At 35.8% G+C, this 14329-nt stretch overlaps 1 pseudogene; it reads right to left on the bottom strand.

Moving 5' to 3' along the window:
- Positions 1–2145: 2145 nt before the first annotated feature.
- Positions 2146–7712, bottom strand: LOC137571944 (NADH-ubiquinone oxidoreductase chain 5-like; annotated as a pseudogene).
- Positions 7713–14329: the final 6617 nt, after the last annotated feature.

Below are 14329 nucleotides of genomic sequence, written 5' to 3'. Positions count from 1 at the left end.
GGGTTACTTCAAGTTTAATACTGTTTGGTTTCCCGAATTACCTTTATTGAGTGATAATCAGAAGTGCTACGAACATGAAATTTCTCCCATGCATTGCAAAATCAAGTGGATGGGATTTATTTCGAATCTTGCCTACCCACTTCCTGAACCAGCATTTACAAAAAGGGGTATACGTCTTGTGAGGATGTACATAAATAGAAAAAACTAGGAAATTTGCACAAGCTGAATTTTTCGGAAGCTAGGACTAAAAGTTAAATAATGGAAACACGTCAAAGAGATTTCTCGAAAATTATAAAATTCGGACCTGTTAACCAAATCGAGTCAACTAATTCATCAACATCACAACCTCGTATGATACTCGTACTATGTTAGCTGGGTTTTGTTTTGTTGGCACATGACGTCTAACGAAACGAACGTAGCCAGTGTCGATGGGTGTGACTGTATCCAATGTAGAGTTATTTCCGAATCCAACGACGCACAGTGGGGCCTTTTGGCATTTTACATTGCAAAAATAATAGCTTCTAAACCATATAAAGCATATGATAAAGAATACTTTAAGCTTTAAAATGAATGTTTGTCCTGAGTGCTGGGTGTTCGTGGTGCTGTAATATTCAAGGTCAAAGTCAGAAAATATTTCCAAGCATTTTTTTCCTTTAAAAATGGAGCGAAACACGGTTTTTTTTCAATCACAAATGAAATTTTTCATTGTTTTAAAGGACTATGTAACATTTTTTAATGTTTTAATTTGATTTTTAACAAAATTACAACAAAAAAAATATTTATAGCTTAATTTTGAAAATTTGCTATTGATGGCTGATTTTCTTCAAAATAATTTTCAATATTTACATCAATATCTAATAAACTCAACATTTCGGGACTATAGTTGCTATTTTCCAAATCCTTTCGTGATCGCACATGTCTCAGTTTTGCAATAAGTGGGTCCGAAGAGGCTGCTAGCACGTTAAAAAGGTCTTCATTTTGTCTTAGTATATCTGAACCTTTTGTAGTCCAGCGTTTTCGAATAAAATGCGCATCTCCTTCAGCAATCCCATTTCAAAATCATTTAAGTTTTCACACTCGTGGAAAACTTTCAAAATTCTTTCATTCTTTAACAACATTTTTGCACAAACAAATAAAACTGTCTTGAATTATATTGACAAATACTATTCAGCCCGGATCTAAAGTGTTTCCACTTATGGAGTTAAAAACGAACTGTCGCAAACGAGAGGAACAATTAGCTCTTTATGTTATATTTTTTTAATTAACTAGGTAGAACGAAAAATAGGTATTACCCTTTTTGTATTAATTAGGTAAAAAACTTAAAATTTACATCCAATTAGGTAAACGGAAATAAAATGGGCCAACCTGCGACTGCGACAAATTTTTCATCAAGTTAAATAACATTTACCTGCCTTATCAGTTTTTCCAAAGCAGGTAATTAGCAATCTAACATTGTAGAAAGGCATATATATAAACGTAGTATTTGCAAAACAGCATTATGTAATGTTTTCAATTAATAACAAACAAGCCACAGGCAAATACACATGCGCTCTTATTCTTCCTTATACCTGCAGCGCATTTTAGGCGAGGTTGCCTTAGTTTTATGGCTTACGCATCGCTATCGCAGGTCTCCGCATATTGGGACCATATACATCTGATAGGTAAATATTTCACCCCCCTAGTGTATGTAGTCCGGTAGTGATACTAGATGATCCTTGTTAGTTGTATTCCACCAAAGTTCAAAAAATGCCAATATTTAGTACTTTATATTTTAGTTCAATAACGATTTAAGTAATTATTAAAATTTATGAAACATGCTATTAATAAAGAACATACTTTTCAGATAAAACCAAAAACCCCAAGATCGATTGTTGAAATCGCCCAATATTCAGTTTTAAAGTTGCGATTTTTTTTTAATTATCATTTTTTCCTATTTACTAAAAATGTCTCAACTTTGGGCGCCTCTAGCACCCACGAATCTCAACCGATTTGCAAAATTTTTTGGATTCATAATCTCTGAAGTATTCCCCATCGATTGCATATATCATTTTTGCCAAACGCGATCATGAAAAAACTGATTTTTGCAACGCTATCCGAACAGAGGCCCAACTGTGCGACGTTAGCAATGAAGTGTTAAAACCTTACAAATAACAATTAATAAATTTTTAAACTATTATTGTGAATTACAAATAAAATTTGAGAATAATTTACTAACTTTTGATAAAAAACTTTTAATTACAATATGACCATAATTCAATGGGTAAAAAATTATTACATTAGTTCTAATAAGTATAATTGAATTTTAATGAACCTAGAAAACTTGAAATTTTGTAAAACAAAAAAAATTAGTTGATCTATATATTTCCTTTTAGAAATTAAATAACCAAATAAACCTTCAAAGTCACAAAGAAATAAATTTAATAACTTTTTAAAAATAGGTAAACAATTATATAGGGGGAAATTTTAAATTTAATATTCTACCTCCTACAATTTTTATAACTAATAATCCTTTTATACCTCGTAATAAAATTCAACCTTCATAATTTAATATATTTAAAGTCCCACAATTTAAATCACCTGGTATAGAATAATAAACTAATCGAAAAGAATAGCTCACTGTTAATCCAGTAGAAAAAAATATACAAAATGAAAATAGTTGTATGATTTGTCGGCTCGAGGTCAAATTGGTGGATGAATAAAAACAAAATAAAAAACAGTTTGTTCTTATTTTCTTCTACGATATATTTCGACCACTCATCGGTGGTTGTCTTCAGGGCAACTATAAAAACATTTAATTGTGATTATCTTTAACATTAATTTAGTTTTACACGTCCGCACACTGTGAGGTGGAGCTACACACTGACTTCACCCTTATAAATGCCTGTATAAATGTGCGCAGTTGTCTGTATCTACCTTATAATTAAGTCTTATATTTGTTTGTTTATTTCGTCAAAATTTGGGTAATGTCCACTGGCGGCACAGTGGGCCATAAGTGCCGTTTTTTTTATATTGGAGTGTTGACGAAGTTTGAAGTCCGATCTATGTTGTGATAGTCTGGTTTTTAGCCTCGATTTGGTTGTCCCTATTTTATCACAGTTTTCTTCATTAGTCCCGTTGCATGGTATTTTATAAACGTTGTTATTGTCCATTGTATCAATCTTACTTTTTGTCATGTTGAAAATACTCCGTAACGTGTTGTTGGGTTTATGTGCTATTCAACATGAAAATATATTAATGTTACTAATTAAAACCATTTCTAAAATTATGTCCTTTGAATAAAATCCAGCTAAAAAAAGTATACCATATATAGCTAAATTAAATACATTAAAACATATTGAAGTTAAAGGTATGTAAAATCTTTTTTAAATCATACATTTCTTAATAAAATATTAAATTAAATTAATAAATAAACCCCAGCAGTTACCAAAGTAGATGAAAGTACTAATGCTGAAACAGGAGTAAGGGCAGCTATTGCAGCTGGTAATCAAGAAGAAAATGGAATTTGTGCTTTTTTTTTTTTGTTACAGCAGCTAATATTATTAAACTACCAATAATTAATATTTCAAATTCCTTTAAATAAAAAACATAATTTCATCTCCCATAATTTAATATTCAAGCAATTGCTAATAATAAAGCTACGTATCCAATTCGATTAGATAAAGCAGTTAATATTCCAGCATTATAAGATTTTATATTTTGAAAATAAATTACTAAACAATAAGAAAGCATTCCTTAACCATCTCATGCCAGAAAAATTCTAATTAAATTCTAGCCTTAAAGTCCAAGCCAAAAGCACTTAAATCATTTCAATTGTAGACTCCGAGAGAGGCCAAACCAATCCATTAAAATAAGATATGTATGATAAAGCGGCTAAGAACCTTTACTTCATTAAAAACTTTGCCACGCAGACTTTCGCCTCTGCAACTTAAACAAATAGGATTTTCTCAAAGATCCCTGAACCTAAAGTCACCATATTTGAGATGTTGACTTGTTAAGCATGTGCGAGGATTATATTTATTTAAAATTGCCTCTATCAATTTTTAGATTATCGAAACAAATTCATATAGCACATTCATTAGCAGGGCCGCAGAGAGAAAATCAGAACCCGGCGGTGACCACTTCACTTCAAACAAATCCGCTATTTTCGACTGTGATGTAACGCGAGCCCTTCTGAAAACTGCGGGCCCTAAGCGAAATATTAAAGGCGCATATAACAAAAAAATGCAACAGACTTATATTTGGTTTACGCGCGTGTGTGTACTTTTGTAAAAATTTAATACGCATTGATGCTGTACCAGTTAATATAGTTCTTTAACCAATTTGGATCGACCGATTCCGTTTATTGTACGTAAAAGACTGAAACTAAAAGTACAAAATGTTCTTATGCTAAGCTAGCCCTAACCTATAATCGCTGTGTCAGCAATTATGCTGCATGGATCAAGTTCGTCGCGACGTCCGCGCGTGTAGCGTTGTCAGCGGAGAAGCGATTGCATGGGAAGCAGAAATATAGTTGCAGGTTTGCTGCCCATGCAGAATTTAGGCCGATGACTTATGTCAGGCCGGATGTGTTAACTCCTCCCTCGCTATTTCGAAGGCCGTCCCCGGTTTTCCTCAGGGTGTCAATGACAATAAGTAGCAATGCTTGCTCTCTGTTGTTTCTCCATTTTTGGAAGGTTTTATAACAGACGAATATAGCGGCTAAGATGGTGACAAATAATGTGGTCATTATTATAGGCCATAATTTCATGTTCCTCTCGATGCTGCCAAAGTTCAATCTTTGAAGGTATGGCATGCTCAGAATTTTCTTATGACCAGTAATATTAAGTGTGGTTGACGTTGCTGAGCCTGGGTGTCTTTTGACGATACTTTTAATGTTTCTGTAGAGAGACCCATTTATTTGTATTTCCTCATCGAACGTCAACAAGTAAGTTCCGTGGATTGTTGTGTTAGTGCCGTTCTCTGTTTGGATTACGACCGTGTCCTCATTTATGATAATAATCCCGTCATCGATTATCTCCAGCGGTTGTAAGTTACTGGGACGGGAGTCACAGTGTGCTATGCCTCCTGAGTGCAGCTGCTGGGCACAGGTTGTCGAATTTAGTTGCTTGCAGAATGTGGAGGTAAGCGTAGCGGTGCAATTTATGATTGGTATTATTTTATTACCGCAATATGCGACGTTTTAATTTCTTCGAAGTGTAATATTGATCCGTTGTGTTGAACTGGAAACATGGTTATTTTTTTACAAACTAAACTAGGATTGGGGTTTTTAATAATGAAATGTAAAAAATTATTATCTAATATTACGTTAACATAAGATACATATTTCAATTAAATCAGTTATAGTTAGCCCTGCAGAGTGCTCCCTACAATTTTCTTTAAGTCCTCTGAATCAAAAATTACCGGATTCACTATTTGTATCTTTGCAAGTGTAATTGACAACATTAGAGTCTCAAGTTCCGAAATCATAATTCTATTTCTATTAAGCAAGGTTCGGTAAAGTTCGCCTGTCTCAATCTGTTTCTCTTTTACAAATTTAATGATGGTATTTACTGACTCTGTTAATTTATTTATTTCCTCCTGAACTTTTGAATTTATGGAAGCCTGCCTGTTTATTGAATTAGCTAATTCTTTTTGCTGGAATTTAAGTTCTTCGAAACCATTAAAGTCTGGTGTTCCTGCTATTATCTTTAGAGTTGTTTCTAGTATATTAATGCTCCTAGTTTGTCTATGATGAATGTTAACTGTTTCCAATAGATTTCTTATATGTTGTACGTCGGACTCAAGAAGTAATCTCATATGAGAAGGTATAGTATCCAAACCCTGTTAAGAATAAAGAGAATTAGTACTAGAAGGATGATTTGTTTATCTAATGTTATCCTTATGTACCTCCCTCCCCCTTGACAAGAACCGTTGTCCCCAAGTCGGCTTCAACCGTAACTTCCTCAAACAAGGGTTTCAACTTGTTGCCAAGTCTCTTGTTTAATTTTATCAGTATCTTATCGCCTACCTGAAGGGTCCTATCTCTCCTATGTTTTGCCTCTGGAGGAGTTGCTCTTGTGCTTTAACGATTCTACTTATTATTTCTGCTTCAAATTCTGGCGGGGATGTATGAATTATTTCTATTGGTTTCTTATTGACGACCGAATGTATTGTCTTATTGTATTCTATTGTTGCTTGGAGAATAAGGTCAACTGTATCATTTAATTGCTTTTCCAGTTTCAGGCAACTGGCAATTTCTGCTAAAGTGCTGTGAAATCTTTCTACCTACCCATTTGAGGTACTGTGCAGTGGGGGAGAATTTACAACCAGAAGTTCATGAGTTGCAATATTTTGGGTTCAATATCAATCAGTGGCGAATTTAGAGAATTTATCAACGCAAGTCAGAAAATATTTTTTCTCTGTGGAAAATATATCGATATGAAGTATTTCTCCAACGTGGTTGGGAATGGGGGTTTCGCCGATGTATTGTTTTTGTGGGTGTCGGTCATATTTTGCCTTATTACAGATTTTACAGTTTGCGACAATTTCATTAGTCAAGCGGGTCATTTTAGGGAAAAAATAATCTTGAAGTATCTGCTTTATATTTTCTTGGGCCGCTCTGTGAGCTCTATTGTGTTCTGTAACTATGATTTCTTTCTGTTCGTTTTTATCGTGGACATCAATAACCAATTTATTGGCATACCAAAATTTGGTGGAAGGGAAGGTTTCAACTATTTTGTTTTGGATGAATGCCAAAGTTGGCAAATCGCATTTAATAGCGTCCTTTTTTACTGCATAACATAACTTTCTCTATTAAGGTATCCCTGTCTGAAAAGTATATGACATTTGTTGTCTTTATAATGATTTTCTATGAAGCCGTAACGCCTTCTTCGATAATTATTTGGCTTCGAAAGCAATTAATTGGCTTTTCTGTGGATTCGATAGTATAGGTCAAAGACTGTTCGCTATGTATAGTGGCTAGATCCGATGGAATGTCCTCCTCTAAAGCATGAATATTTTGTCTTGAAAGAGCATCGGCAACGAAGTTTCTTTTCGCGGTTTAAAAAAATTTGGGCATCAATGTACGCTTTCCACCTTTTGATTTTCGCGTTTGTGTTCTTGTCGGAAACGGCAAATGTAAGTGGCTGATGGTCAGTAAATATATTTAAATTCTATACGCCGTACAGATAGTTTCGAAGAGTTTTTAAAGCCCACACTATCGCAAGTAGCTCACGTTCATTTGTCGCGAAATTCAATTCGTTGTCTTTTAAGATTCTTGATATCATCGTAATTGGTTTTTTTTCTTGTGACAAAACAGCACCTAAACCAGAAGACAAAGCATTTGTGTCAAGTCAAATGGTTTTTGGTAATCAGGGTATAGAAGCATTTCGTCCTCTGAGGCTAAGATATTTTTCAATTTTACGAAAGACAATCGTTGCTTCTCATTGAGACTTACTGGAATTTTCTTTGACTGTTTGACTTGCTTTACCATTATCACCCTTAAGTATGTCAGTTAATGGTTTAGCTGTAGATGCAAAGTCTTTTGTAAAACACCTATAGTAGCCTGCTAAGCCGAGGAATGATCTTATTTGGAACAGGTTGGTAGGCTGTTCGAATTTACCAATTGCTTCTACTTTACTGGGACTGGTTGTAATCCCGCCTTGGGAAACCACGAATCCAAGATACTCGACTTTTTCCTTAAAGAAGTGGGACTTCTCTCGTGATACCCTCATGTTAGCGTTATACAGTTTGTCTAATACCCAAGCAATATGGTAGACGTGGTTTTCCATATTCTCAGAGAATATAATCACGCCATCTACATAAACATAATACGGTTTGCCGATCTGTTCGCGAAGGACGTCATCAATTGCCCGCTGGAAGATTCCGGGAGCGTTTTTTCTACAGAATTCGTACTTCCCATTTCCTACAGAAAATGAGGTTTTTTCCTTATCTTTTTCCACGAGAAGGATTTGATGAAATCCTGACTTCAAATCAAGAGTTGTGAAGTATTTGGCTTGTCCGAGGTTTGAAAGAATTGCAGTGATATTGGGTATAGGGTATTTATCATCGATTGTTTTAGAATTTAATTACCTGAAGTCGATAACAAGGCCTTTTTTCGTATTTCCTTGTTCGTCTACTCCTTTTTTTGTCAACTACCCACAAGGGATACTGATGGTCTGATAATATTATCACTCAACATGTCACTAGTCTCTCTATTGACAAAGTCTGAAACCCCCAACGGGTATGGATAGTGCCTAGAGTAGATCGGGTTCTCGTCTTCTGTTCGGATTGTGGCTATGATATTTGTGTTGTAAGGTAAAGCTTCGTTTGGGTCAGCGAAAACGCTTATTCTTTCTTCTAACATTTTTGTAAATTTTTCTCTGATTCCTGGGGGTACTTCTATGTCTTTTACCTCTGTAAAATTGACATTTAAACTTTTTGGAATTGAATTTTTTCGGATCCGGACTGGGTTTTTAACGTGCTGCTTTTAAAGTCTAAAGTGGCACAAACTTCGTTTAATAGGTCCAGCCCTATTATTCCGTCAAAGCTTGTTAGATTTGGCAATAGAAAGAATGTGGCGTTGGTGCCAAAAATATGCGTAATGCATTTTTCCTGAACTGGATTAAAGCCATAAAGTATCTTAACCAAAATTTTTTTTTTAACACTAATTACTCCTTTTAATTCTGGCATCGGTTTTATGTCATTTTTCGCTGCGCCTGTATCGATTAGTAATTTTATTGTCTTTCCTGCTATCGATCGTTCTACGAACGGTAGCAGGGAGCTATTCCTAAAAAATTTACTTCCTGGAGCTGTACTTGGTCATCGGTATCTGATACCTCAGATTCTGCCACTGTTCGATATTCTTCGTCTATCTGGCATTTCGGAGCTTCTTCTCCCGATATGTGATTAATTCTTTGTTGTTTGGGCCCGGTGTATCTGGCCGTTGCACTATTTGGTCTTTTTGAAATCTGATTTTGTTATGGATTCTTGTTTTGGTTTGGATATTGAGTCGGTTGTTTAAACCGCGAAGAAGTATCAATATCCATAGGCTGTGGTGGCTCCTGCTTTATATTTGGGCTATTACCTTATTGAAGTTTCTGTTTGAAAAATTGAGTTTTAATGGGATTCGGAGAATTGTTCTCCATAGTGTTTCTCTGCTTGTATCGTTGAGTTCTTTCCTCAGATTTTTTGCAAAGCTATTTGCGAATTGGAAGCGCTCATGGTTTGACTCAACTTCCTGTGCTAGAGCCAGAGCTGATGGCAAATCTTTAGGCCTTGCCGAAAACAAAATATCGCTAAGGAATTTTTTTGTGCCAGAAATAAATACTCTTAATGCGTCGGCTCGATATTTTTCATTAAGGGAAGCAGCTATGGTGGAATCATATGACATGATTGTTTTGTTTATTAGAAGTGTTAATTTTTTTCGATTTCGTCATAGTATTGAATGGTTAATAAATTTCCTTGTCTTAGTACAGACAACTCTTGTTCTATTATATAAATCGGTCTTTTGTCAGAGTAAGCAAAGTCAAGTCTGTTTATAATAGCTTTAAAATTCAAAGGTGTGTCGTAGGAAGACAGTACCATATCAGCCGAGCCTTTAATTTTATTTCTCAGAATGCCCAGTGCCTGATAATGTTTTGAACTTCCATCATGACTCTCAAAAATCTTATTCTTTACTGTCACTTTCGCTCATAAGATATTTTTAATCTTCTTTTTTTTTCGTGTTACAAAGATACAAGGCACTCTCAATGATTTTCACTTCTTTGAATTTGTATTTTTATTTTTAAACAACCACTCTACTTACATGTCTTCTTTTAAATATGTGTAAAATTATTTTATATAGAATAATTCGCTGCTGTGTGTTGTCTTCTCTTCGTCTCGCCCTCTACGTCAGTCTGACGGTTTCGATTTCAAAGGGGGGTACGCCTCTTTGGAATTATTGTTGGTTTCTTCTGCTAGTCTCCTCTAGCCTAGTTGTTCTTTTATTATTGTATTTTTGTTTTAGTTATTTTATATAACTTGTTAATTTTTTGTGTTTTTGTTTGTTAGTTATTTGTATATTTTTTTTTTTTTTTTTTTTCCTTGCAAACTCAAATGCCGTAATGACAATGTTGATTTCTTGCTCAGGGTGTTTGAGTACTTTTTTTTACAATTAGTTGGGCGCCAGTTAATATAGTTCTTTAACCAATATGGATCGACCGATTCCGTTTATTGTACGTAAAAGACTGAAACTAAAAGTACAAACTGTTCTTATGCTAAGCTAGCCCTGACCTATAATCGCTATGTCAGCAATTATGCTGCATGGATCAAGTTCGTCGCGACGTCCGCGCGTGTAGCGTTGTCAGCGGAGAAGCGATTGCATGGGAAGCAGAAATATAGTTGCAGGTTTGCTGCCCATGCAGAATTTAGGCCGATGACTTATGTCAGGCCGGATGTGTTTACTTACCGCACCATACAGTAAAGTCTTTAGCATAAGATCACTAAACCGTTCCTATATGTATATTACACCTCCCTTTTTTATACCATACACCCATAGGGTGAAATGGTATATTAAAGTCGCCAAAATGTATGTAACAGGCAGAAGGAAGCTTCTCCGACCCTATAAAGTATATATATTCTTGATCAGGATCAACAGCCGAGTCGATCTAGCCATGTCCGTCTCTCCGTCCGTCCGTCCGTCCGTCTGTATGAACACGCAGATCTCGGAGACTATAAGAGCTAGAGCCACCAAATTTGGTAGTTAGTTAGTGGAGTTAATTGGAATTTCGGCCACGCCCCCCTACGCCCCCAGGAATCACATAAAACTGTTTTTCTTTAAAAGTATGACAGCTAGAGACATCAAATTTAGTTTGTATACCCGTTTAGTTAGCGCGCAGAAATTCATTGTTCAAACTTTTTGCCACGCCCCCATCCGCCCCCAGAGGTACATAAAACTGATTTCCTTAAAAACTATGATAGCTACCGACATTTAATTTGGTATGTAGACTAGCTTAATAGACGCGCAGATATTGGCTATTAAAACATTTTGCCACGCCTACTTCCGCCCCCGCAAATTAAACAGAACTGATTTTATCAAAAACTAACAAAGCTAAAGTCACCAAATTTGGTATGCATACTGGCATAGTATGCGCGGAGAATTTATATATTTTCACATTTTGCCACGCCCACTTCCGCCTCCATAATTTAGAAAAAACCGATTTCCTCCTGTATTTTTTTCGCTATAAGGCCTTCGGCAAGGGTGCCAATTTGTGGATCGCTCGTTTATAGGTAGACCCTGATTGCGCCGTCCGGCCCGACGCTTGTGGCCACCACTCGAGGCGTCATCCGCTGCTGCGGCAGTAGATTGTTTTCCGCAATGAGGGCGAGGTCTCGCACAGCGATATTGGGTCTCCACGATCCTTCGATCTTCGGACGAAGATCTAGCAGCTCCCTGCTCTCTCCGACAATATTCGTCTCGTTGTCGCAGTGGACCACTCGGAAGCCAGAAGAAATGTATTAGTACTTAAATCAGATACTAATTCCAAATGAACCGCTTTAGAAGAAAAAATTGCGAGCACCACGATACACTGGTTCGCGTGTACAAAGGAGCCAAACCTTAAAGTTTCTGACCCACTTTGGCGCTCTTACGAACACTTTCAATATCTTCTCGTCCTGGAGCTTGTTTTACTTGTCCTATTGATAAAAGGTCGTAAAAGGAATCTGCTGCAATAAGCATATCTACTATTTGCGGCTTATGAAACTGTGGGTCAGCTAATAGCAGAATTTAAGGTATTTTCCGCAAAAATCACATTCTTTGGAGCCGTCACATGCATAACATGTAAGGTGGAAGGATGGTCATCTTGTGAAGGAGGTGGCAACGCTCAATCACTGTTGACTGTGGATATGTGCAGCAATGTATGATGCGAATTTTTGCATACACGACACTTTTTTGCTTTGCACTTAGCGACAGTGTGCCCCTTCCGAACACAGTTAATACAAAGCGGGGCGGATTTTACACAATCAAACCGTTGTTTTATCGACAACGCTGAATACGACGGACCACTAGCAATACTAGGTTCTTCGCAATATGAACCTTTTGGAAAATGTGGAAACTGATCTTTGATCAGACTTAACAACGTCTACCCATTGCCTAGCTGATTCTTCAGCCGACATGAGTTGATGAAGCCGAATTAGTGTGGCTTCGCATTCTTTCCATGATAGGTCTGTTCATAAAATGAATTTATTTAACCATTAACAATATTTCTACAATAAATGAGGATGATTTAGGTCGTATGCATGAAAAAGAAATCGATATATAAGTCATATTTAGCTCATATGACAAACTAAAAAATACCCCCAAAATGAAAAATTTCAACTCGCTATAAAAAAAAAAACACGAGCTAACTTTGAAAAACCCAAATAGGGTTTTGCTATTCAATACATGAACTTTCAAAAAAAAAAGGTCCGGTGCGGTTTGATTTTTGGTGTTGCACAGTGTAATCTTACCCGGTAGTTCAGATGCCAAGTTTTATTCCAATAGCTTTCGAAATGGAGACGTGAAGTTGATTTGCACCAACGAACATGTCAATAAAGACACCGATTTTTATGGAAATCAAGAATTTAGTATAATACAAAATATGCTGATCAAGAATATATTAAAATATTCTTAATTATCGAAGTCGGTCGTGTTGTTTTACGCTCTAGCTTAACTACTGTTTTTCCCTTTTTTGTGGTGTTGTTCCTTAATATTAATATTAGTATTAAATTAACAAACGCACAAACAGCGTTGGAAGAAATAATAGAAACGGCTTAGAATTTAAATAACTTGGCACAAATAGCTGGTTTGAAAGAATACCATTTAATCTAGATCCTTTCCTTATATTCTTTTTTATTTTTTGGTTTATATCTAGCATTTCTCTTTACTTTTCCCTAAGGCGTTTTATTAAATTTAAGTCCGTGGACTTAAAGCATGTGTTTGCCAGCTCGGACTAGTGTTTGGAATCGTTTTCTTGCTGATAGGCAGTTCTTCTTCGGCATAAGGAAGCATGGTTTTGGTAAAGATATTTACTTTGTTGATGGCGCCCATTTTATCCTTTAGTCAATATAAACGAGCCGACACTTGAAGAAGAATATAAAAGCATCCTTCACCTTAGTGCCTAACGGTCTTTAAAGTGTGTTTTGGATCATAAGCAGTACTTTGTTTGCCGTCTTACAAACACCTTGCCATCAGATATAAACAAATTTATTTTTGTTATATCGGAATACAGCATGTTTTTATAATAGGACCGCCGCAAATGTTGGGTAGAAAATATGTTTTGTATTTTTTTTTTGCTCAAGCACGGTTCTTTTCGAGTACTATATGAATTTAACAGCCTTGTTATCAATCTTGCCCGGATATTTATACTACTAATTGATAGATTCAACTTATTTTTAAGCTCCTCCGATGAAAGGAATGCGTTTTTTTTCGCTTTGAGCATGATGATCTCTTCTAATTTTCACAATGAATAGCGGAAAGCCCTTTTACTCTTGAGCAATTTATTCATCTGGCGGTCTGTGCAATTGAACGACCCGAATTTCTTAGATTTTTTATAATTTTTCTTGCTTTTTTCCACCCGAAAAACGTGATTGTTTTACTATCAAGTATGTAGAAGAAAAAGTTTCTCGAAAATAGGTGTTGAAATGAATGCAAATAATACGCCCACTATCCCGAACACAGGTCGGATAATTTCTGCAAGGCTGAAAATAAAGATTTCAAAATCAAAACAGGTTGCCTTTTATATTATTTCTTCCGAAATTGTGTTATTTTGTTGTTTGTTTTGTTGTTGTCCTATTGAGTGCCTTGAGTAAAACTTAAAAAAAGTCAGAAAAAAAGGACGACTGAATTTAAAAGACCCGCTTATGCACTGCTTGATTGCATAAGGAAAGTTTACCACAGTGGTGAATTCCTTTTGTTTCCCATTATGCCAGTAGCGGATACTGTCACTTTGACAATTTACTTCGGATCTAAACTACGACTAAAGCGAGGCCTAGAGCATAGGCGAACTATCGTCATAAATTATTTTCAAATTGGCAACCAAGCGGAACAGTTCTTTTCATGAAGTTAATAAATTAACTTTTCTTTTTTGTTTAAACAACATAAGTAACCTTAAATCCGCATAAAAGTAAGAAATCAGAGTATTAGAGGTTAGACTTCTAGCCGCCTTATCAGCAGAATATGATATGAATATCCACAACATGGACGTGGTCTCAGCGTACCCCAACTGTGAAGTGGAAGAAAAGGTATACATGGATATTCCAGAAAAGTTTAACGAGTTTATGCAAAAGGTAAATTTCAGAGTTTATGGAATGCCCCGACGCAGAGTAAAGAGGG

Source organism: Drosophila tropicalis, unplaced genomic scaffold, assembly GCF_018151085.1.
Source record: "Drosophila tropicalis isolate 14030-0801.00 unplaced genomic scaffold, ASM1815108v1 contig_1024, whole genome shotgun sequence".
Classification (NCBI taxonomy): Eukaryota; Metazoa; Arthropoda; class Insecta; order Diptera; family Drosophilidae; genus Drosophila; species Drosophila tropicalis.
This window is presented reverse-complemented; position numbering and strand designations above follow the sequence as displayed.